The sequence below is a fragment of the Limulus polyphemus genome, unplaced genomic scaffold (assembly GCF_000517525.1).
Source record: "Limulus polyphemus unplaced genomic scaffold, Limulus_polyphemus-2.1.2 Scaffold966, whole genome shotgun sequence".
NCBI classification, from domain to species: Eukaryota; Metazoa; Arthropoda; class Merostomata; order Xiphosura; family Limulidae; genus Limulus; species Limulus polyphemus.
In genome coordinates this window covers 6,636-33,107 of record NW_013666576.1, presented here as the reverse complement: position 1 = coordinate 33,107, position 26,472 = coordinate 6,636, and the positions used below count along the sequence as shown (strand labels likewise).

The 26,472-nt window shown below is 32.7% G+C and overlaps 1 protein-coding gene across 2 annotated transcripts in view; it reads right to left on the bottom strand.

Moving 5' to 3' along the window:
- LOC106461470 (transmembrane and TPR repeat-containing protein CG4050-like) overlaps window positions 1–19,258 on the bottom strand; it is a 132,681-nt gene extending 113,423 nt beyond the window's left edge. The window contains exon 1 of one of the 2 annotated variants that reach the window (XM_013921294.2): window positions 19,092–19,258. The gene's annotated coding sequence lies outside the window, so the exon portion shown is untranslated. The remainder of the gene's footprint in view (window positions 1–19,091) is intronic. The other variant, XM_022388441.1, reaches the window with a different exon arrangement.
- Window positions 19,259–26,472: the final 7,214 nt, after the last annotated feature.

The following is a 26,472-nucleotide window of genomic DNA, read 5'->3' as shown; positions in this document are numbered from 1 at the left end:
GATGACTAGCTGCCTTCCCTCTAGTCTTACACTGCTAAATTGGGGACGGCTAGCGCAGATAGCTCTCGTGTAGCTTTGCGCGAAATTCAAAAACAAACAAACACAAGCCTAACCAACCTTGAAAAGGTATTTTGAAATTCAAACCAATAAACAAGTCGAATTTAAAATTTGTATTATTTCTAGTAGTATGTATTATAACTCGAAACATAAAACATCATCAGAAGGAACGTGCAAAGAATAAACAAAATACCACATCCTTTATAAATTCTCTCAAACGTGCATCTGGTCATAAAGTAAATTATAATGAAAGAAATAGCAATTAAACTCGTAACGTATTAGAATTTCAAATAGCCTGAAATTAAGTTAAATGATACTTTAATTTTAGTAGTTAAATTGTACTTTGGATTTAGCAGTTAAGTAAAAGCCGATATATAATCAGCTTATGATATTTACCAACAAGACTGCTACGCCCCCCAGTAGCACAGGGGTATTTCTGCGGACTTACAACGGTAGAATCCGGGTTTCGATACCCGTGGTGGGCAGAGCACAGATAGCCAATTGTGTAGCTATGTGCTTAATTACAAACAAACAAGATTGATTCACACGTATATTGTTGATTCTTACACTCGAGAATCTTCCACAACTTTAGAGAATAGGCGGGAGTTTCGCAATACATATTTAACACTATAAGCTATGCATATTTCTAAATATAAACTTAATCTAAACAAACGTTGATATTCAAATAGATATATAATAATAAATCCGTCACAAACTCTAATAGACGTGTTATATATTTCGTTTCTCGTTGGTTTTTGTTAGATTTATTAATCGTTAGCTTTTATGTAACCAGTAAAATAATATTAAAATAACTAACATAAGATAATTTAAATCTTAATTTAAGATAATTTTTTCTCTCTTATCACACTTTTAACATCGGCTCACCGGTGCTGGATTTTAGCCACAAAGAACTTAGCACCTGAACTAAACTAGAAATCCAGCACCGGTGAGCTGATGTTAAAAGTGTGATAACAGTAAAATAATAATTGTGTTAATTAAAGTCGACATGTGCACTATGTATTGTAGCGCCATAGTACACCACGTACCACTCTGTTATCAAAACCTTAGAAATACAACTGAAGAGAGTTCTCAAAGCAAATTGATCGCACATCAGTCACATTTCATGAGAAATAATTCATATACAACATAAATAACGCATACATTTCTCTAAAATCTGCCAGATATTTCGCTACTAAAACCTCAAAAATCTATATTACTTATAGCAAATATATCGATTTTAGAATTTAGTAGGTCGATAACATGAGGACTAACCATACTGAGTGGAAAAAAAAACACGAATTTCAATGTTGTTTACAATATAATGATCAACTATGCTGTTGACAGCAAGATGATTAATACGTTGTTGACTACATAAATGTGAATACGCAGTGAACAGCACAAAACTTGACTACGTTTTTAACAATATAAGTTGTAATTAATGTTGACAGTAAATCTTATTACGTTGTGTATAGCATAAGAAGTGATAAAAGTGTTCGTATTGTATAACATATTGATTACATTGTTGGCTGTATCAGAACTGGTCGCACTGTTATAGCATAAGTGTGGATAACATTTCCGACCATATAAAACTGGTCATTTTGTATACGAGATAAAGACTGGTGGCATTATGATCCTTTTAAAACATGATCATGTTGTATAAAACATAAGGACAAATCACAAAATTATGTATATCAGAAATGATTACCTTGTATGAAATATAGATACTGATCACGCTGTATTACATATAAGAACTAGTTATAAAATGTACAAAGACAGAACTGACAACAATGTTAAAACATAGGAAGCGATCAAGTCTTTACCCATATAAGGAGTGACCATATGGTTTAGAACGTGAGGATTGGCCACACTGTTGACGAGTGGAAAATCTATTATAGTGATTGCAAGAAAAGCTACAACTGTATATATATAATTATGTAAACAGACATGTAACATTCCACTGAACCCTAAAGAGCCTAAAATGATAGACAATTGAAATATTTTGCTTGATTTGAAATTATTAATTTGCGCGAAGTTCAGTTTCATTTTGATATGTGAATAACAAAGATATTTCTTATCACGAAGGGCTTTTTACTTATTCCAATAAAATCTAAGCGATTCCTTTCCTAATATTCGTTTCTTATTTCGTAAGTATAAGAACATAAAAGTGAAAGCAAAGAAAAATATAAAATAATATGTAAAACACATTATATCTATCATGTCCAGTCTCGTCGAGTCCTACCATCTAATATTGTATTCATCAATCCAGGGGGGATACGACACGCATAGTAGTGGTCTAAACGCTATTTATTTCATAAGTTTCACAAAGATCACATGTGTTATGGTGTGAACTAGATTAATTAAGTAAAGTGTAACTAATATAACTGTTATTTTAAGTCATTTAGAAATCAAAATTAGGATAAGGATTAATAACACATTATTATTATTTATTTTGTTTTTATTATCAAATATTTATTAATTTTATTATTATTTTTAACTTGAATTAACATTTACTATCATTGAGGAGAACTGGCGAACTAGCGAGATAGTCTTCTTAATCTCAGAGTTGACAAAGCAGCCACAGCGTCAATGTGAAAAATATTACTTTAGTAATTATAAGAAATTATGATTGAAAGCGAAGAGAAATATGTCAACCACGCTATATCTGACTTATCCAGTGCCGACGAGACATTTTGCTCAATACCAGAGCACATCAGGCCGACTGGGAAACGACAGACATACTAGTGTCCCCTTCCTCAATGTCATTTTATTGTATTCCATAGGGATGGCGGTCCATCAGAGGGCTAAGCTCTCTCCTAGGTCATAAGGTAAAACTTTAAAATATAGTATTCATTGATAAAGGATGGGTAGATATAGCATTTTAGGTTCCTGTAGCGAAAAGAACTTCAGATTGGAAATTGAAGGGTATGAAATGACGCTTGTCATGTGTTCAAAGCTTTATCGAGTTAAGTGTAAAGGGAATTAAATAACACGAGAAAAGAAAAGCATCTTTAGCCATGGAGGTAGATTTTTCTTAGAGGAAGCATCATGTCCTGGATCACACCTCTGGAAAAGACATTCAATGTGGAAGAGAAGTTCAGCTGGAGGAAGCACCTGTCGTGGAGGATGAACCGGAAAGTTTAGTAAATCGGCAAGGATGACATAGTGAGTCCGGAAACAGCGTATGATATATTTGATATAAAGCTGGTAGAGATGAAGAATATTTGGAAATTTCATGCTGCGATCATACACAATAATGGTCTTAGCGCTATTTATATCGTCAACAACCGTTACTGTGTGAACCAGATTAATTAAATGAAATGTAATTATATTTTTTAAGTTAGTTACAAAATCAAAATTATGGTGAGTATTAACAACACATTACTATTAATTTTTAACACCAATAATTTATTCGAAACCAGTAAAAATATCTCTCTCTCTTTAAATTTATGTGTATGGAGGGAGGGGAAGGGTAGATGTGAATATATGTGTGTTTCTGAATAAATAGTGTTCAAATAGAACTTTACTAATTACATCCAGTCTTATTTATAAGATACATACATACACCATTTTATATTATTAAAATGTAAATGATTGTACGTAAAAACGATATACATATTTCTGGCGAAAGTAAGAAACAATAGATTTGAACTTAGCATGGCCTGGTGGTTAGGGCGCTCGACTCGCAATCTGCAGATTTGAAGCTTGAATCCCTGTCACCGAATATGATCGTCCTTTCAGTCGTGAGAGCGTTATAATGGGACGGTCGATCTCACTATTTGTTGGCAAAAAAGTAGCCCAAAAGTTGGCGGTGGGTGGTGTTGACTAACTTCATTCTCTCTTCATAGGGACAGCTAGCACAGATAGCTTTCTTTGCGCGAAATTCAAATCAAACCAAACCAATATATACCAAAAGTAAAAATTTTGTTACGCATTAATATTACAGAACACTAATCTCAAAGGACTGTTCAGGTAAAATGGTTTCGAAGTTTAAAATTCATTATTTTACCTAAATGGAAAGATAAACTAAAAGTGGTCCCAGAGTAATGTAACTAGAATACTGGAAAACATTAAAATTATAGTTATTTAATGCATTTGGATAAATCAACATTGACGTAAAGGCAAAATGTCATGTTATGTATATATTTGTAGCTCTTAAAAGATTTACTAATGTTTCCTAGAGACTGAAAGAAAGAACGCTAGAGACTGTTCACTGAAACCGAAGAGCAAATAGGTACTTTTGCCCATTGAAGCGCTGTTTAAATTTGTTTTTTATGTTCTCCTAACTGTCATTAATTGCCAATGAATTACTCTTAGTGGATTCTTACGAGCTCTTTTGCGACTGCAAATGTTTAAATCAGGACAAAAAAGTTAATAAAGATTTGAAGTTATATGTTATATATATATAGATCTTACTAATATAACTACATTTACCTATAACTAAATTTAATTGAATAACATTTTTATTTGTATGTATAAGTTAATGCAGAGTTCGATTGCAAAGCTAACTAAATACTACATTTAGAAAGCCTTAACTTTTATAATATAGTGTAAACGTATCGTTTATTTTAATGTTTCATTGTCAAAATCGCCATATTATTTTCTTTAACTGAGCATTTTACATCTAATTTGTTTTTATATTGAAGCTATTTTCTAGGTTCTTAGCTTCCAATATAGCAGTAAACTCCATTCGTTCTTGTGGCGGACTACAATTGATCTTACTAAAACAATCTAAGGATTTAAAAGTCAAATTGCTAATATGTATTTTAATAACATTATATCATTTACTTTAGCTACAGTTTAAATAACATACTAACCAGATGACGCTGAAACAAAAAATTTGATATCCCTTTGAAAAACCTTTCAAAGCGTTAACGTCTTGGAGAATAATCCACACGCCGGAAATGGTTCTTTTGATATATAAAGACACTGACAATTTTTTTCTTATATTTCAAATCTTTAAAAAGAGACAAAAAATACACTGTTTTAAGCAGAAGCTCATATTACCTTCTATTACAGTACATCTCCTGTTATTTGATTATTTAGCAGAACAGTTTTCCTTTAAAACATTTTCACCGGAGCTTTTCTGGCGTTATTTGCATGAGCTTAATTTTCCACTACGACGTATTGTGCATATGTATTAAGTGTGCAGCGTTGCGTACAGTAGCTCGCATGAATCAGTTCATTTGGCGTCGGTTTTTAATGTTCAAGTCTCGTGGCTCGTGTAACACGGTGACAATGTCAAATGTCAGGTTAACTGGAGCATACCACAGTTGACAAACTGATGTCTCTCAGAAAAAGAAACTTTTAGAATAAGGTAAGCAGAAATGCTTTTAGATGAGACCATCTATCACCTTGATTGAAATAGGTATATAAAAAATGATTTTTTATACACAAACACAATTTTTCCCTACCGTTTAGGCATAAACAATGATAAATCTTGCATTTTATGCAACGTGAAAAACTTGTGGCTGTCTTTATGGTTTATACGTTTATTTGGTAATGGCATTCAGCAATGGGAAAATACTTATTACCAGTACGCGTGTTTATGCATTAGCTAAAAATACTCTAAAAATTTATTCCTTAATGTCTATCTAATTTAATATAATGATTGATTTTAAACCGTCAAAAAGTATTTTAAAGACTGGAATATTTTCCATTATTCATTTCAGGTCAGCTCTCTTAGGATTGCATTGAGTTTGTAAAGTTCCGGTAGATGTGGATTATGTGCTTCGAGCTAAGAAACACCAACTGTGGATGAACCTATCACCAATACGAATCTTTACATCTTTAAGTGTCCTTCTTCGTGGTTATTTTACTGACTTTACCTAGTTCTACTTCAAATCGTAAGTAAAAAAACCATATCATCGTTCAATAAATAGTTCGAATAAGTTAAACTTCAAAATAAGTGTGATTCTACTGCACATTTATAAATATTGTATACGAAGTCAAAGATTTTCTGTCACAGTGAAAAGTGATAAGCCTAACTGGGCGAAGGTTTTGGTAAAGCCTGTCTGTAATTATCTCTTACCAAAATAAAATGTCACAGGCATATGTAAGAAAAAAAAAAGCGTACAAAATATCACGTAGCAAATAGAAAAATAGTCATTTTGTTGGCATCTCTTTAAAAAAAAAAAGAAATTTGCCCAATGTCTTATTGTTTTTCCTATGTATCGGAAAAATTCATGGGCCAGTTCTTTTACTCTACACGTTTATGTCACACAATAGAATTAACGAATCTATATTTTATGAACTTTCATTTTTATGTAATCACCAGCACGCCATGATGAAACCAACCAACCATGTATAGAATGAAATCCCCCACTGGTTCTCCATTCATATAGTTTAACCCCTCATATAATGAAAACTGTTCAAATGAGTCATAAAGTAATTTACATTACGCTGATACGAGTATACTCCGTTAAGAGACAGGAAATTAATGATAATCTAACAAGGAGTATGAAGTATAGAAAGGAAATGGTATATATATATATATATATTATAAAATGTGTACGCGATTAGAACAAAAGTGGTTTTTTTCATTACCATTAATAAAATAAAAATTAATTTCATTTACATCGGCAACAAGCATATTGGGGACGAGAGTATGCTATCTTTTAGATTGGAAGTACGTTACGCTTACAAACTGACAAGATTATTTCTCCTCTTCCTGCTACATTTGATGTAGAAGCTTCAGACATGGCTTTCTGGTTAATAGCAAACGTCACGCGTACTGCGAGCTCCTCTCAGGCAGGGAAATATCCGACCCCATCTGCTGACTGTGCCATTTGCCATATGCTGATTTTCTCTAGAGCTTTACGTAGATATAACAAACCAAACTAGTTTTCTTAAATGCTACCGACTGGAATCCTAATCTTCGCTCCTTCTACCAAGTGTATTGGTTGGAATGAACTATAATTCTCGACTCAGTCACATCACCTCCTCGTGACATTTTGACGTAATTTAATGCATTTCTCTAGCAGCTATGTTCTATATGGTGATCAGCTTTAGTAGTTTAAGACTCGCGAGCCCAGCTGTTAAACCAATCAACAGTATTTCAGAACAGCTGTACTTCCCTGTGCGAACAATCGAGATATAGTTTTAAACTGAGAAAGATAAAGAAAGTATCATGGCTCGCCGTGTTCCAAAACTAAATATATATATATACGGAGTTGTTTCAATGAATATGCTATACTGCTGTAATATAATATAGAATAGAATAATGAGAATGTAAATCAAGTACGTAAAAATCTGTTCAGCTCATTCACTTTACTTTCTAAGTAAATAGTTAAGTACAATACTTTTAAAATAGTACGGTTTAAGGGATGTTAATTTCATTGAAATGGATAAATTGTTCTTAACCCTTAACTTAAGAAAGGGCCAAAATGAACATGCCTATTTCATAACTTTAGTTTTCAAGATAAGAAATATTTTTTATGAATGATTTTTCCATCAGAACGAATTGTCTGGTATAATGATGGTGGATTAATTTATTTCATATAGGCCTAGTGATTTGAATATACATATATAAAAACGAATTAGATTTTTATTCTCTGAATTTGCAGAAAATGTGAAGATAATCACTAAAAAACTTCAGAACTAAAAAACAAGAATGCCCCGGGAATTCGTTTGAAAACTCCAAACTGGTCTGGTGATAAATCTTGATGTTTTGTTGGACCATGGAAAGCACACAATGCTTAATATTCGTTATCATAATAACAGTCCCACCCTGTTTAGTAAAGAACAGGTTGATCTAAACCTTCAGTTTCGTTTATAATGGGATACATCTCTTTGGAGTCGAAACGTTAATAAAATGTGGATCGTGTTTCATCTCAGAGAAACCGAAAGTTGTATTCCTCTTTATTGATTAATGTACAATATTTTCAATGAACTTGGTTCTCTTCTATTGTTTTGTGTTCAGACTGGAAGTTAATAATAAGACAAATCATGATTTTAAAGTTTATTTTTATAAACTCCGACAGTGTTGTCTCGATTCTATGATGATCAGTCTAACTTCTGAAGACGTTTTCTGTAAAGCTTTCAAGCCCTTTCTGTTTTCCTGATGGATTAGCTAGATACTTCTTGAATACTTCCTCTTCCTCCAAAGTCATTACCAAACTGAAGCAAGCTCCTATCGTTTAACAACTATTTAGTTATCCGGAGAAAGTTATCAAGTTCGATTTTTTTTTGTTAGACACAAAGCTACACAACAGGCTATTTGTGCTCTGCCCACCGCTGGTATCTAAACCCTATTTTCACATTATAAGCATTCAGACTTTCCACTGAGCCACTAGGGACACTAATTTTTTTTGTTGTTGGGTCAGTAGTTACAATATTCCCCATTTTCTCACCTCTACCTCTATTCTGACTCGTTTAACCTATTTGACGTTGAAAAAGGTTTTATTTAAAACAGTTGTTAAATATCAATGCACATTCTTTTTTCACGCTATAGGAAATTGAAACCATAACTCCAAATGCGAATTTTCACGGAAAATGCTTTCCAATTATGATGTTATATTTACACGAGTTATTAAAGTCTTAACGATAACCTTTTTTTTGCATTTACTGTTTATCCTTCACTCAAATTTGATCCAATTATTTCTTGGAACATTTTATTGGTTTTGTAATAATGTCTCAAGTGGGACCAATAATATCGTTTAGAATTGGAAACAGTCTTATCCATTCATCCAATAGACCAATAATATCTTTCAGAATTGGAAACAGTCTTATCCATTCATCCAATAGGAAAATTCACGAATCTATTTTGCTGCTAACTTTCATATATATATATATATTAGCTTCCTGTTTCTTCCACTATACTTATGTTTCTATTATCAATGATGGCTGCTGATCAACAAACAGTCTACACACAGCAAGTATCCCCTTTCAATGCACGAGACATTCTGCTAATCAAGTTTCTATTACTTTAATGTGTGGAACTCTAACCGTCGTCAAGATCGTCATCATCCTTATTGTTCTTTCGTAGCTCTGAGATCTAGGTTTTCATATACAAGACCTGATTATAAGTTCAGCTTTGTTTGTTCTTATATATGTTCATGTTCTTCTATGTCTCTATAATGGCACTGTTCTATTACAAACGTCCATTAAGTTGAGATAGTTCTGCAGTAAATCGAGCTGAAATGATAATAAGAGAACGAATAAAATACAGAAAGGGAAATTACGTAAACAATACAGGGCTCTTCTGTCTCAATGGGCATTTGAAAAGGATTTACGTAAAGAGAACAATGTTACTAGTTCGTTTTCCGATGATTTTACTAAATATCCCAATAATGTATAAGCGGCTTGGTTTGCGCGCTTTCTATTCAATTTGAACAACGATGTCTATCAGGATATACTTTAATTTTTCTTTGATGGTCTCTTGTTTTATACGATCAGCGTATGCAACTAACATAAACATTTTTTTCCAACTTATACAATGTCTTGTCTCTCAGTTCAATATTTTAAAGATGTAATAAAAATAAGATAGTATGCTCGCAATGTATGCCTCAGAAGAAACTTCAGTCACGTGTGTATATGTATTGTTAATTCAAAATGTTTAACAGATATTCTAACAGGTATTCTTCTATTTCTGTATATCTATGATGTTTAGAAGCATCAGCTGTTCATATGGTTGTATATTAAATTAGCGTTTTCATTTATGTACTTAATTTAAAAACTTCTAGGGATACTTTTCACAAGTTAACGACAGCATTACATCTATAATTTTACAGTTTACAATTCCTGCTCATCGCCAACTCACTCCTGACAAAACGAAAGTCCAGAGCTTCTAAAATCTCTGGGTTTATATATATATTATCTTATGATTTAGGGGAAGTTTGGAATTACAATTATGTGTCGTATTCTGTTTTCCATGTTATTTCAGATCTTGTACAACAAGAGCTAAGTTGCTGTTAAGTATAAAAGTCGTTACCACAATATTATAAATATGCACAGACGTTAGGAACACAATTACATGATTCGTTATGTTATAATTATTTACATATTTCAATTAAGTCTACATGAGTAACAAAGTCGGCTTACGGTGACTGTAAGCCAGTAATGAAAAATAAATTACATGAACATCGTGCTAAAAATATTCACTTTAAAGAGTGTTATTAATTTGAATTCGATGGGTAAGGTTTTCGTAGTTACACACTAGCTATATTTAATGTATATTTACACATTTGATAAATTAATTGGTTTTCCACTAGCTTATAACGCAGGAAAACTTCAAACTTAGTTTATCTATAAGCTGAATTGTAAAACACAGAACGTTATGATATATATGGCCCTTTTGAAAAATATTAATTTCTAGGTTGTATATTCACTGAGAAATATTCCAAGCTGGAAATTAATCTCTTCAGTTAATTAAATTAGTGAAATCAACATTTATTATCGGTTCAGTGTAACTTTAATTTTGCTCGAGGCCTGGAAATAATTCAGGTGTCGTAATTTTGTAAAGCGACAAATTGAATTATAAATCTGTATTATAAACTCAAGTTCTCAATACATAATCACATACACCCGCCCCCCAACCACCTGTATTATAAACTCAAGTTCTCAATACATAATCACATACACCCGCCCCCCCCCAATCACCCACCCACTCCCAGTGGCCCAGCGCAAGTCTCTGGGCTCATGGGACAAAAAATCGGGTTTTGATACTCATTGTGAGCACAGTACATATAGCTCATTGTGTAGCTTTGTGCTTAACAACAAACAGACAAATATTTTAAATAAAAGTTAATCGCTAAAAATTATCATCAACATTTAAATGGACTGATGCTAAAAAAATATTTACAGTAAATATGCGTTGAGCTAAAAAATCAGTGCTAATACTTTTTCTCTTTTTGATTGTGTTCATCGTTTAAAGCTCATAGCTACACAATGTGTTATCTGAGCTCTGTCCACTGCGGGAAAGCGAATCACAGATTTTAGCGTTGGAAGTTTGCAAATATACTCCTGACCCACCTATCAGACTAATCTTTTAGCTTTATGATGTGGCGCTACCATATGACAAACATGATACTGCTTGTTGAATACAAGGAAAAGTTACATGTGTTTAAAATATACCAAATTTCTATGGAACAGAAAGTTCTTACGGTTAGGGGTGGAGTGTGTCTTTCGAATAAAGTAAAGAATGTGTCTTTCGACAGCAGGACAAAAGCAAAGCGAAAAAAAGATAAGTAAATGCAACGCCTGTTGATTTTTTTTTCTCGATGTAAATTGTGTCTATTCACGTTGCATTTGTGATGAAACTTTTAAGAGTTTGGGTCAATGCGTGATTCGCATGACTCTACATTCGATCTCGTGTATTTTGTGGAACCTAGTCATTTTAGTTTAAAATAAAAAAAGAGCAAGGAGTCAGACTACCAATAACCTAAGAATAAATTCATGACTTACGTGAGCATTCGAGTTTTAATACTATATTTTTCAACGTTCAATGATATAGCAATAACAGTATACAGATTTATAAAGCCAGTATTAAGCCTACTTCGCTTTGCTTCTTATATATGTGTACTATATATACATATATATATATATATATATTACATTATTACTGTATGTTTGTAAATATATTTGTGTTTGTGTGTCTGTTTGTTTGTTTGTAATTAAGCACAAAGCTACACAATGGGCTATCTGTGCTCTGTCCACCACGGGTATCGAAACCCGGATCCTAACGTTGTAAGTCCGCAGACATACCGCTGTGCCACTGGGTGGGCGTGTGTGTGTGTGTCTTTATGACTTAAATATCTGCAAATGTCTAGGTAATTTATTATGGTCTTGCTGGTGGTACAGCATATCAAAGATAGTCAAAAGCATGTCGCAAGTTTTTCCAAAAGATTTATGTTAGTTGCAGGTTACAGTTATGATAGTAAGTTAAACATCTGAAGAGTCTAGAAATATGTAAAAGTAAACTTTACATACAACCTTGCCTAATTAATGACCTTGTTATGCCGCGAGGTAATGAACTATTTACAAGATATGTATTGATTGGATACCAATAAGGTTAAATATATCAAGACAAAATATCCATTCATACGTCCAAGTCAACATGACATGCACACTGCTAGGTGCAAGAACAAACACACGGAACTTACGCTGTACTTTTTTCATACATCTGCTATTGGTTGCTCAACCGTCCCAGCGCAATGTTGAGTGATCCTGATTATGCAAAGCACGTAACAGGGAATGATATAACATTCATCTCAATGTATTATGCAAAAGCCTTCTGCAATGGATATTACTATGCATAACCAAGGCCACCACGTAGAAAACAATTGGTGGTGGAAAATTGCGAATTATTGTTTTACGTACCTACACGTTTGTAGTTTCTGTCATTTACTATGGAGAATAATTATAATAAATGCCTTGAGAAATTAGTTTGTTTTCGAAGGGTCTGTATATTGTTTCTAGATTTGAAATATCAGATACTTTATAGTCATTTGACATTTTCCGCTGTTGAAGTTCTCGTCGTAGATCTCCTCGTTTGCGTCCTTAAGGAGAAACTTTATGACTCCAGGACATTAAGACGTCCCAGTTTAATCACAGACTTAATTAATCATACGCATTGTTGATGAGTTGACATCGTGTTATGATTATGAGCTCTCATGTCCCGAAACTTTCATCATCAGACGTTACAGCTATCTAAAACTTTATGTGTTAATATTGAAAATCACGTGATATAGACCAGCTTTAACATCAAAGGCATTTAAAGTTGAATTTTATGTACTTCCATTTATATACGCTCTCCAATTGGTCTGTACAGTCTCTTAAAACAAAAGCAAACTGAAATCAAATAGCTAACGTTATCTGTTTGGACGTAAAGTGCTTGTGGTGTATTTGTTTATACACAATTCACATGGTTAATTTATATGTGCATGTAAGTTAAATATTTTGTAAGTTGCTATGATTATTTTGCTCTTAACTTAAACTTTTCGGTTGATAATAAATTATATGTCTACAGAGTTATACATGCGCTGAAAGACAGTATACAAACATACATAAACTCAAATTTCCAGTCTTATGTATTAGTGTTAAACGAGGATACTGACATGACCAGCGTATACGAATTCAAAACAATTAAAAAGATACAGAAGTTGTATAAAGTCAAAATCAAACAAGTCTACCTCTGATTATTAGTTTTGTTTTAATTGTATAATTGTTGTAATTTGTATAAGAGAATTCGGTTTATTGAACTTAAAAAAAAACAATTAGTGCAGTAGAAGGATCCTCGTTTACTACTAAAAATACCACTAAGCACAATAGTGCCTAGTATATAGGGATGGGACGAGAAACAAATAGCTACCGTATTCAATCTATTACTTAATGATGCTTAATAATAACTACTAAAGTTGAGTTATAGTCTTATTTTAGCACCTAATCGTCATTATCGAGTGTTTCACAGCTTGTAAGACTCCAAATAACATTAAGAAGTGTTACTAGAGTGGAGAAATGAGAATTTGCTAAAGAGACAAAGTGTTCATCTTCTTTTTACTTTTCTCACGCTAGCCAAAAAAATGTGTGAAGTTTTTGCAATGGCTTTAGTACAACATAAAAGCATTTTAAGAGTACTTGGAAACAGGCTATCAGTAAGCACGATAGTTCTTAATATAAGTTAAAAAAATACAAAGAAACCTCAATTCTAGTGTAAACGATGTTATCATTACCTCTTGAAGTTGGCTTTTGTACAGATATTTGTTGTTCCTTTAAAAAGCTTAAGAACAGGGTGAAAGAAGAATTTCAAGTCAATAATAGATAAACATTAGATTACTGTAACATGTAGAATACTCAATGCTTTGTACACTATACAATCAATGTCTTTAGGGAGCCAACCCTATATTATGTATGAAGTGAAGGAGTAATAAAAAATCAATACATATAATATTAAATTTTATTACACACATTCATAAAATACACAAACTTTCAGTCAGAGGAAAAAACGTCACAAAGCAAGTAATATAAACATTTTATAAATGTAAAAATGATGTAGGGATGGCAGTACCTAAAATAATGGAAACATATATATAGGGATGTACAGCTATACATTGTTCATATGTTCTTACTTACTGTAGATTCCTCAACATTAAGTCCCAAGAAGTCAAGTGATGTAGAGATTTTTGTATGGCTTTGTGCATTCATCCCTACCTCGTTTCTGTACTTTTTGGCATTGACATCCCTACATCAAACTTAATTTCTACAATTTTTTTATTTCTTGTTATACTACAGAAATACATCTATACCATCAGTACTACCCTTAAGGATATCCATACGCACTAAGGACAACATTGTAGACACTCAACACGATGAATCACTTTATGGTACAGAGAAATCAGAAATAAAGATTTACAAGTTTTAAAGAATTTGTTAAAAGTGGTTTTAATTTTCAAGTGTTACGTTAATTAAATTTTTGTCACAAAAATCCTTAAATCTCTCTATATAAAGCCAAACTGTCGTCTGTCTGTTCGATGCAACATGTTTTTGTTAGAACTGGTTGGAACAATTTCAATGAAACTTGGTATACAAACTCATGTGGGCTCCTCAAATATCAAATTTAAATGGATAAACACTCGATTTAGCTGTTCGATTTTGATAGCCATTCCAACCTAGCCGCGTTAATGGCGCGATTGGAGATTCAACTGAGGTTGAAAGTTAGTAGTAAAATGTGTGAAGCTGACGCCAAAAGAAAGTGATGTTCAATACCGTTTGTAGCAAAGGAACCTTCGTATCGGACGAACGCTTCGTATGCGACGACTCAAAATGGTGGAAGCGGGCGGCCAACGCCCCTATCCACTTTTTTAAGCATGATATCACTGAATACTTTTCCTAGTATACTATAATAAATATAATAGTATGAATAGGACAAAATAAAATATCGATATAGCTTCTCTTCAGTGGTTGGTGCTTCCCATCCTAATACTTATTTATCTAAATGTAGTTAATAAAATAATAACATTTTAGTAGTCAGTAATTATGTTAGCGCATATATATTACGATCTCAACCGCTACATATATGTGGGATATTATATGATCTCAACCGCTACATATATGCGAGATATTATGATCTCAACCGCTACATATATGTGGGATATTATATGATCTCAACCGCTACATATATGCGAGATATTATGATCTCAAATGTTACATATATGTGGGATATTATGATCTCAACTGCTACATATACGTGGGATATTATGATCTCAACTGCTACATATACGTGGGTTTGTTTGTTTGTAATTAAGCACAAAACTACACAATGGGCTATCTGTGCTCTGTCAACCACGGGTATCGAAACCCGGATTCTAGCGTTGTACGTCCGCAGACATACCGCTGTGCCACTGGGGGGCCATATATGTGGGCTATTATGATCTCCACTGCTACATATATGTGGGATATTATGATCTCAACCTCTACATATATGTGGGATATTATGATCTCCACTGCTACATATATATGGGATATTATGATCTCAACTTCTACATATATGTGGGATATTATGATCTCCACTGCTACATATATATGGGATATTATGATCTCAACTTCTACATATATGTGGGATATTATGATCTCCACTGCTACATATATATGGGATATTATGATCTCAACTTCTACATATATGTGGGATATTATGATCCCCACTGCTACATATATATGGGATATTATGATTACAACTTCTACATATATGTGAAAATCATAGCATCCTCCTTTCTTTTGTACCGCCATGTTTCCTTAAATCCGTTTTGTTCTGCAGAACTTGTTTCTTGGTTAAGAATATAAATCTGTTAGGATCGTTATTATTGCACAACTAAATAAACCAGAATCTTTGTACTTTTAGTGCTGTGTTGCAAGAAAAAATAAACACACTTCTGCCTTTAAACTTCACATGATTTCGGTACAATTCTTTAATATAAATAAGTTAACTATACAGTCCAAACATTAGTGTTCGTTACTCTGTTCTGACATTATTTGAATACAGTACTAAATCTTCGAACAAAATATCATTGTTTATTTTCATACATCAGGAAACTCACTGAATATAAGAGAGAGAATGCAAACTAATTAGGAAACGTTAGTAAACGTTATAATTAGTTTATACACATTTCTGTGTAAATTATAAAGGGGTGCGAGGCCTTGTGGGAGAGATCTGGATTTCGAATCTGTTCGATACCAAAAAACATTCCCCACATTTAATAAAGCTGTAAGTTATTTATAAGTCAATTCCATAGCGTGAATGGTAAGGTGCTGTTGACTGACTGCCTCCCCTCGAGTCAATAGTTCAAAACTAAGGATGGCGGCTGACAGCCTCAGTGGTTTTGCCACAAATCCAAAAAATAAAGTAAAGTATATTTTAGCTTATTTGTTGAATTCTGCGCAAAACTATTCAAGGGCTATCTGCGATAATCATCCCTAATTTTGAAGTAATAGACCAAAGGGAAGGTAGTTAGTCAATAACACCCACCGCCAAATCTATACCAATGAAAAGTGGGAATCAAAGTCACATTATAACGCCCTCATAGCTGAAATAGCGAGAATGTTCAGCGACCGTAATAGATTTCGGAATCCGCAGAATGCAAAACTAACACCATAACCACCAGGCCTATTTCAATTAGAAATCCAACATACATTTGTTCTCAAGTTAAACTGAAGTTTTCCGATTCTAAAAGATAATTCAATCTATCTGTGTTTTATTTGCTCAAGAAATGTTTTACTACCATTGTCAAAGCGCTATCTTTGGTAAATATATATAATTATTATTATATACTTTCAAAATAAAATAGTATCACAGATTAAAAAAAAAGCAAACAAATATAAATACTTTTATGTAGCCATTAAGTAATAAAGAAGGAAACCCCAAATATTTTGCATCATAGAGATTTTCATTGGTTGGATAAAATACGTGGTGACCATCATCAGCTATGCTTTCATTGTAATTAACCAAAGAGTGAATGATTAAATCACTTTAGAAATTAACATATTTTTAAAAACCAAGAGTGAATTATAATTTAGCTAGCAAATGATTACAGCACGTTGTTTTTAGTTAAGTCAACTTGATGACAAAATTATATAAATTGCACCTGATGGTAAACTTGGTTAGTAGACTAAGGGTATTTAAACTTCATAGGAAAGCCATTTATTCCCTTTAGAAAATAAAGAAAACAAGGGCTTAATACCACATTTAGGACAAATTATTAGGCTAACGTCTTGATAAAGTCGGAAGACAAAACTTTGAAGAATAAGTTCAGATCATTTCTGTAGTAAAGTAGTCTTTTTAGATTTAACAGATTTGATCACTATGCTCAATAAATGCATTACACCCTAGATTATATACGATTTAGAAGTAAAAATATTCATGTAAAAATAGGCGCTCGGATTTTTAACAAATAACTTTTTACTGTTACCATAACCTATTGCCCCCAGTGGCACAGCTGCATGTCTGCGGACTTACAGCGCTAGTAACCGGGTTTTTATACTCGTTGTGAGCAGAGCACGCATAGCCCATTGTGTAGCTTTGAGCTTAACTATAAACAAACAAACAAATATAACCTATTTCCGAGAGAAGCTTTCCAAGTGTAAAACATCCACAATTTGTTACTAAGCAGATAGGGTTATCTAGGAGGCACGTAGCGTTTATTGAGCGATTTGAAGGAAATTTAACATTTCTGAATGTTTTGTGATTAGCAGTTTTTATCTGCGAAAAAAAAAATCAGTTTTAGCAAAAATAATTTAACTAGATTTTAAATTTTTCGAAAACTGCAAAAAACCACACACTAAAATACAGTATTTTTTTACTGTATTTTAATATTATGATATTAATTAATGGTTTAATACTTAATGAAGTTATTAAAAGTGACGTTCGAATCCCACTATTCAGTCTGACAAAAGTAGCCCAAGAGTTGGGGTGGCTGTTATTGACTAGCTGCCAACCATCCAGTCTATTACCTCAATATTAGGGATGGCTAGCGAAGATAGTCCTCGAGTAGTTTTGCGCCAAATTCAACAAACCAATGAACGAAATGTACTGAGATAAAGTTATAGAGTATTACAAAACCTCATTGTAATTGTTTTTTTTCCAATTTCGTCACCGTTTGTTTCCATTTAAAAGGAATTTTGATATTTTAATAATTGTGTGCAACCATATGAAAAGCTTATTTGCTTCAATCACTTGTTCGGAGTTTCGATCATGAAGATGTTGAAGATGAGCGTTTTAAGAGTAAAAGGACACACATATACATATATATATATATGGGTTATCACGCAATTTGATATGCTTAAACACAACATTATCGTATCTACTTAGAAAGTTTTTTTAAAAAATATAATCCCCTATAATAGCAGTGAAAAAGTGGCTGACAAATCACGAATTTGTCGTCTCCACGACGAACTTTTTTACTCTGCTTTAGGAAAAGATACACAAAGCAACTCGCGATGCCACTCTGAGGTTCGTGCAACCGCTAGCAACCTCGACACTTGCTAGCTAGCCAATGTTTCTGGGAAAACTGATCTACTATCCATACAACACTCTAGTTTATGCACGCGAGAAACCATGAGAAACATATGTAAACATACGGTCAGGCAACATCATTAAACATACATATTGCTTCGTAATCAATGCACGCTTATAATAACTAGGGCCTGTTTGTCGGGTTTAAAAAAATAACCCACAATTACTTTTTTTTTCAAACCTCGCAAAGAAAATCAAACCACCAATAGAAAGAAAGACGGTATATGACGTCGACATTACTACTTAATATCACAAAAGAAATGTTGCAACACAAACATGAAAATAAAACTCAATTGAAACATATTTAAAATTTGTCCATAAAAAAATTATCTAACATTTTTTTTCCTTAGAAAACATTACTTCAGTAATGGGGTGTATTTGTGATTCTTTCATAGGTAAATATCTAATAACAACAAAACCGTTCCACTGTCCTGGAAAGTAGAGCTGAGAAAGTGTCAACATGACTACCAGCTTTCTCAAATTAAAATCAGCATTATTTTTAGGGAGTATTACCAGTCATTAGTTAAAAACTTACCTTGCTTATATTCCAGAACCTCTGGACTTTGCTCTACAGTGTCGCTGTTAACAACAAGTTTGCAATATAAGCTTTTTCTATGTTTACGAAAAACCTTGTCGTTCGTTCCCCTGGAGTCTAAGGTAACTGTGTTGCGTCTCAGTAACTCTGGAACGGTTTGTATTTCCTTACGAGCAGCTCTCCGTGTTTTAAATCAACGGTTGGCGCTAGTGGCTCCACTCATGGCAACTTAGTAAATTTAATATACCGTTTGATATATATACCTGTTGCTGCTTGGAATCCTATAGTTATATATTGCTAATAAGTAAACTCCTACTAATTATATGTTTGATAAAGTTTTTTCTTCTATAAAACAATAAGTTGAATACATATATATGTGACAACTTTCTGATACTGTGAGGCCTGATACTTTATTATTATCTGTACGATGATTTTACAATGTACAAGGAAAACATTACTCCTAAACGAGGAAAAAAAGTAGTTAATCTACCGTCAATTGATATGGCGTGGCCTGTTCGTTGCTCTAAACCTAGAAGAAAAAGTAAAATACATTAAACATTTTCTGAAATGTACGTTTATAATCGCCTTGTATGTAAACATTGATTATATTTTTACTTGTTTCGAGGATATGTTGATTTAAAAGAGGATATGTTGATTCTTCGGTGAAACTTGAAGAGACAAATTATTGTATTTATCACTAGAAAAACAGTCATTAGTTTTCTTACGCATTGTGTTGTATTAGCCTCTCAGACCGGGGTTCGCTAGTCTCGTCTGTATTAATACTAATCGTCCTCTTGACCATATCATACAAAAACCATCGCCAATTGTACTAATGAATAATAGTAACCTCATACAGAAATAATCACCAGTTTTGATAACAAACAAAAGTAATGTCATAGAAAATACCACCAGTTTTATTATTCGTACTACAGAAACCTCATACATAATTAATCATCACAAGGTACGAAGTAATAGAAATTATCAGTAGTTTTATTAATAAATAATCATAAATCTTATAAAACAATAATCAGAATTTTTACTGACTAAACAACATTAATATCATTCACGAATCGTCGCCAGTGCTAGTAAACATAGAAGAACAATATCATACGTAAACTATTAATCTCACAATTAATAATACCCATGTAACATCATTAAAATGTTATTGCCAGTTATACTAAGAAATACTGTAATGCATCAGCACCGAATTTACTAACAAATAACAATAATTTCCTAACCTTCACAAGTTTCGCTTACATATAACAGGAATGTCAAATAGAAATCATAACCAGTTTTATCGACCAGCGTCGCTAGTGGCTCCACTCGTGGCAACTCAGTAAACTTAGTAAATTTGATATACCGTTTGATATATATATATATACCTGTTTCTGCTTGGAATCCTATAGTTATATATTGTTATTAAGTAAACTCCTACTAATTATATTTTTGATAAAGTTTTTCTTCTATAAAAAATAAGTTGAATATATATGACAACTTTCTGATACTGTGAGGCCCATAAAATGTATACTCGAGGAAAATCATTACTAGTTCAACCAAAACGAATTTGGAACCTAATTTAAAATTCATCAACAATTTAACTCATTATACTACAGAACTAAGGAAAGCTCGACTGCACAATTAGCTTCCCAGATACGTTGGTGAGAGAAATAAAACATTATACTACAGAACTAAGGAAAGCTCGACTGCACAATTAGCTCTCCAGATACGTTGGTGAGAGAAAAAAAAACGGCAGAAAACCGTAAGACAAATGCCTTGAACGATCCAGTTTGAAGTTTGTGATAATATATAAGCAAGTTTGATGTACTTGAACAACTGCGACAAGAAATGGAGCTCTTCTGAGGTCATAAAATTTTCCAACATGGAACAGAGAATTAAAAGGATGATTTTCGTTAGACTTTATGGTCTAGTCAGAGTAGGATTAAGTTTTCATAAGGCACGATACAATACTTACTTAAACCTATTCACCCCTCCCCCACAGCCTTCTACCGAAATTATTGATTCAAATTTCTGGAAAAAATATGAATGTTCTTCTGGTATATTTGTAAAACAATACTTTTAACTCAGCTAGTCGAACAAGCTGAATCCTGTCCTAATTGCCATATAATAGCTACTTCTGGCCTTTGTTGAAGGCTGGTCGGTATTTCGAAAATTGGGAATACCGGGAAGTTTGTAGATGAATACTAGTTTTTCGTGGTGGCATAAACTCACATGCAGTGATCTCAAAATGGGCGTATATGTGCTCATGGCAAAAAAAAAAAGTTAAACGTGGTCTTGGAAGCTGACGTTTACGTGAAGGCTGGTCGGTATTTCGAAAATTGGGAATACCGGGAAGTTTGTAGATGAATACTAGTTTTTCGTGGTGGCATAAACTCACATGCAGTGATCTCAAAATGGGCGTATATGTGCTCATGGCAAAAAAAAAGTTAAACGTGGTCTTGGAAACTGACGTTTACGTACAGTAGACAATGTTTATGTATAGTTTTTCAAGATATGTGGTCTAAGACACGCCTCCTCGGTTTTTGTCACAAGCTTGCTACAATAAAAACTACAATGTTAGATAATAATGCGTAATCATGGCCATCAAACTGAGTAAAATTAACATGGAGAAAATAGTCCCAAGGACGTTACGGGATTTGGAACATTATCTTCAAAACTGATTAACCCTTCGTGTAATACTTTTCGCCAGCATCACTAGTATTTAAGCATAATTTCATACAGAAATCATCACTAGTTAACACAAATTATAGTGATCTCATACAAAAATCACCGCCACTTTCAAAAACAAAACTGCTTATTTCCTTTAATCTTACTACTAGATGTAATAATAGTATTTCAAAAATATTATACTAAAGTCATTTCCAAACTAACAAATGCTAACAGCGAGGTATCCAACTAATGAAACTATGTATTCTAATCTTTATTATCAAAAAACGTAAATAGAAGAAATTTGTAGTTTTAATTGGCATAAAATCCTGGGTTCGATTCCATGCAGTGGACAGAGTAGATTTGCTATAAAATAAACAAACAGAACGGCGACACTCTCATAACTAGATACGTAGCAAGATCCGTGACCCTCAAAAAGAAAACTCATTAATTTTTTTATAGTAAAATAATCTATTTGTAATTAGTGATGTAAACACGTATGACGCAGAGGATTCTTGTGATTTCATCTCCATCGGCCATATTTGTCAGAGACTGCCCATTTTGAGATCCAGCTAGAAACTTGTGATTGTTTGGTTTGTGACCATTCTTTACATTCGCATCTTTGTTTATTACATGTTAGTGGTATCAGACGTTCACTGTAATGGATTTTTGCAAAATAACCTTCACTTTACGGATGATGACTTTGCTTGGAACTGGTTTGGGATGTGATTTTGGAGTCAGTTCATTTCCTAAACACTTTGCTACTGGAATTTATCAGCTTTCTTGAAGAGTATTGACAGCTTCTTTCTTCGAAATGTTGTGTTTTTCGATTTTAAATCTTTTAACAATATCACCTTTTGAATTTCCTTCGTGGAAAAGGCCTGACATATTATTCCTGCCATACGGTTGACCTGACAGCATTGCACTATTGAATGAACAGGAATTCTTCCTGACCAAATATATAGGTGCAAGACATCGGTTCTGGTTCCAACGTTCACATCTGCAACAACAACAACTGCATAAGCATTGGAATGTTTATTTATTCTCTCTTTCATTCTTTTTTTAAGAAGAATTGTTGTTGTTGTTTTTTCTGTTCCACATATTTTTACCCACATCTTAATAAAATTACGACATAAATACATCGAACTAGCTCAAGTAATGTGAGCCAATATTAATGAAAACTGAATTTCCAAACTAACCATGAGTTTTATGAAAGATTTACACTAACACAATTTTTAATATTACAGTTTACAATACTTCAAAGTGAAAGAAACCCTAGTTGTAGATCGTGTTAGAGAACGTTATTGCATCAAGTATTTTTCGTATTAGAAAAATACATGTATGTAAACAAATCATTTATTTAATTCATACAAAAAGAGTTAAAAGCCAAATTTTATTGTGAATCAGAACAAATCTACGTTCTGTTAATTTGTGTATGTGGAGACAGACAGCAAGAACAAAAAGATCCTTCCAAATAAGGAAAACAGTAACCTTTATTCTTAAAACTCACATTTTCATTACTGTAAACTTCTCTTTTTTTTTTCAAGGGAAATTACAATTTATTCCATGTTTGTTTGTTTGTAACTAAGCACAAAGCTACACAATGGGCTATCTGTGCTCTGCCCACCACGGGTATCGAAATCCGGATTCTAGCGTTGTAAGTCCGCAGACATACCGCTGTGCTACTGGAGGGGGGGGGGGTTATTCCATGACTCTAAGCTCTCTCAACATTATACACTGTCTTAAGAACTTACAGTTAGGTAGTAACGATTTGATATCATTCGTTGTCCTGATTAGTAACCCATACGGCCACCAAAGTCCAATTACCGTAATTAGTTACTGTTTTCTCTTTAATCCATATTAACTATTTTTCAGTTGCTAATTTGATTTGGTATTTAGGGAAATTTTGAGAGAGACTTTATGTGATGGCAGGAACTGGGATTCGCTCCTTGGTCTTCTTGTTAGAAAAGTAGTTTTGGTATATTATACACTCGTCGAGAATCAATTATTCGAATTTTGTAAAGGCTAATTCACGTTTTACTTATTTCTAAACTTGACTGGCTTAGTGTGTTATCTGTTGGTTGGATGTACATTTCATCTTTCTTTTATTCACTTGTTGTCCATATCTCATTCACTGTATTGTTGTACAACAATAAAGTTTTTTCTCATAGTCTTTACGACAGTAGAATCGAAACAAAAAAATCACAATTTAATTAATTACAAGACGATTAAATATCTAAGTACATAAAATGGCTTAAATAATAGGTTTTGCACTTTATTTATAAATATTACATAGGAAAACATTACAAAGGACTTGAATTGCAAATAAAAATAATATAATACTATGAAATTATAGTATAGCAAGTAAATCAAAGATATTAGAAGATAAAAGAAATAATGAACTGAAATAAGTTAATCTAGAAATACATAGGAAAAGGTATAACAGAGAAAGTTTTGAACTGCTTTGTTGAGTAATCAAGGCACAACAGCCAGAGAGCATGTACAAAGTCAAAATGCAACACACGTGTACAAAAAATGAAGTATAAAAGTGTTATAATAGGTAGGTAATAGGAAGCTGTGTTACCTTAGAAGATCCATAAGAGATTAAGTGTAAAGCTATTAAAAATTAGAAGCTGTATTACTTTAGAGGATCAATAACAGATTACGTCTAAATCTATTAAAATCAGAAGCTGAGTTACCTTAGAGGATTCATAAGAGATTAAGTCTAAAGCTATTAAACATTAGACGCTGTGTTACCTTAGAGGATCCATAACAGATTACGTCTAAAGCTATTTAAAATCCGAATCTGTGTTACCTTAGAGGATCCATAAGAGATTTTTTTTAATAGCTTTACACTTAATCTCTAATGAATCAATCCTCTAAGGTAACACAACTTCTGATTTTTAATAGCATTAGACGTATTCCCTCTTGGATTCTCTAAGGTAACACAGCTTCTAATTTTCAATAGATTTAGACGAAATCTCTTATGGATCCTCTAAGGTAACACAGCTTCTGATTTTTAATAGCTTTACACTTAAGCTCTTACGAATCCTCTAAGGTAACACAACTTCTGATTTTTAATAGCATTAGACGTAATCCCTCTTGGATTCTCTAAGGTAACACAGCTTCTAATTTTCAATAGATTTAGACGAAATCTCTTATGGATCCTCTAAGGTAACACAGCTTCTAATTTTTAATAGCTTGAGACGTAATCTCTTATGGATCCTCTAAGGTAACACAGCTTCTAATTTTTAATAGCTTTAGACTTTTATGAGCTGTGTTACCTTAAAGGATCCATAAGAGATTAAGTAATTCAGTTTGCAAATAACTAGAAGCCATGTTTAATTTCTAAAACATTTTATGTATAGTTTGCTCCCCTCGCATGTATGAATTAAATTTTATTCTTAAAAGTTTTAATATCAGTTGTAAATATTTTAATTAACTTTGCATCTAAGTGACTTTGACTAACTAGTTTTATTCTAATTCGTTTCAATAGTTATTTTAATCTCGTTACCAACTGGTCATACTTGGATTGAATAAATTTATACTTATTCTAGTTTTTAATGCAAATCTTCCAAAACGGTTTTGTGCATCATTGTTTCTTTTGTTTAATAATTATGTTGCTACGACAAACATGGTCTACACGTATTCCATTATATTGTAAGCTATTGTTTATATATTCATGTAAGAATATATATGTGTAAACAAGAATAGAATGTCTCGTACTCTGCAGGGTTGTGTTTTGAAGTTGAAACCTAGATAACTAGTATATAAGAAAGTATCAAATTAATAACACTTTTCTGTTTATCAAATAAAATATTCTAATAATTATTTAGCACCCTATGGTTTAAGAGTAACCACTAGTTTTGGTTAACTTGTGTATTTTCTTTTCATCTGTGAGTCAGAACTTAATAACTTACAAGCACGTGATGTTGTCATAATTGGAACAACTATGAATTTCAGCCTTCCCTCACTAGCTAAGAATACATCTTTAGTTAGTAAGTTGGTGTTACACTTTAGGTCGTTACCAGCATACGATGACGATAATGCTTGAAGGTGAATCATTAACCGCGGTAATAATTTGAACTTACTGTTTTTACTCATTGGTAAATTATGTAGTTTAAATAAATTGTACTGAGCCTGTGTTCTGTATAACAGCCAATATTTTTGTTGACCCTATACATTATATAACAAAATATAAACTTCTTATTCACCTTACGAATAATTTAACTCAGGAAAGTCTGTATTGATTCTTTGTTTTAGGTAAATCAGAATACTGGTTGCTCTGTTTTGATCTTTTGTTTTATGTCAAACAGGATAATGGTGGCTCTGTTTTGATATTTTGTTTTATGCAAACCAGGATAATGGTTGCTCTGTGATGATCATTTGTTTTATGTCAAACAGGATAGTGGTGGCTCTGTTTTGATCTTCTGTTTTATGTAAACCAGAATTAAAGTCTGAACAAGGAATTAGTGTAATTATATTTACTCTTATTACTATTTATGCAATATAAGCTATGTATCTCGAAAAAGTTAGAATAGCAGAGAGAATTTGAGCATAAAAATATAATCCAATATCCGTAAACATTCCTTTATTGAGAATTTCTCGCAGTTTTATTGTAAACTTTTCTATAATTGGAATTTTTTTAATATAGTAACCTTAACAGCCAAAGCGTATAAACGATTTATATATATTGTTACGTATTGCGATTTCGAAT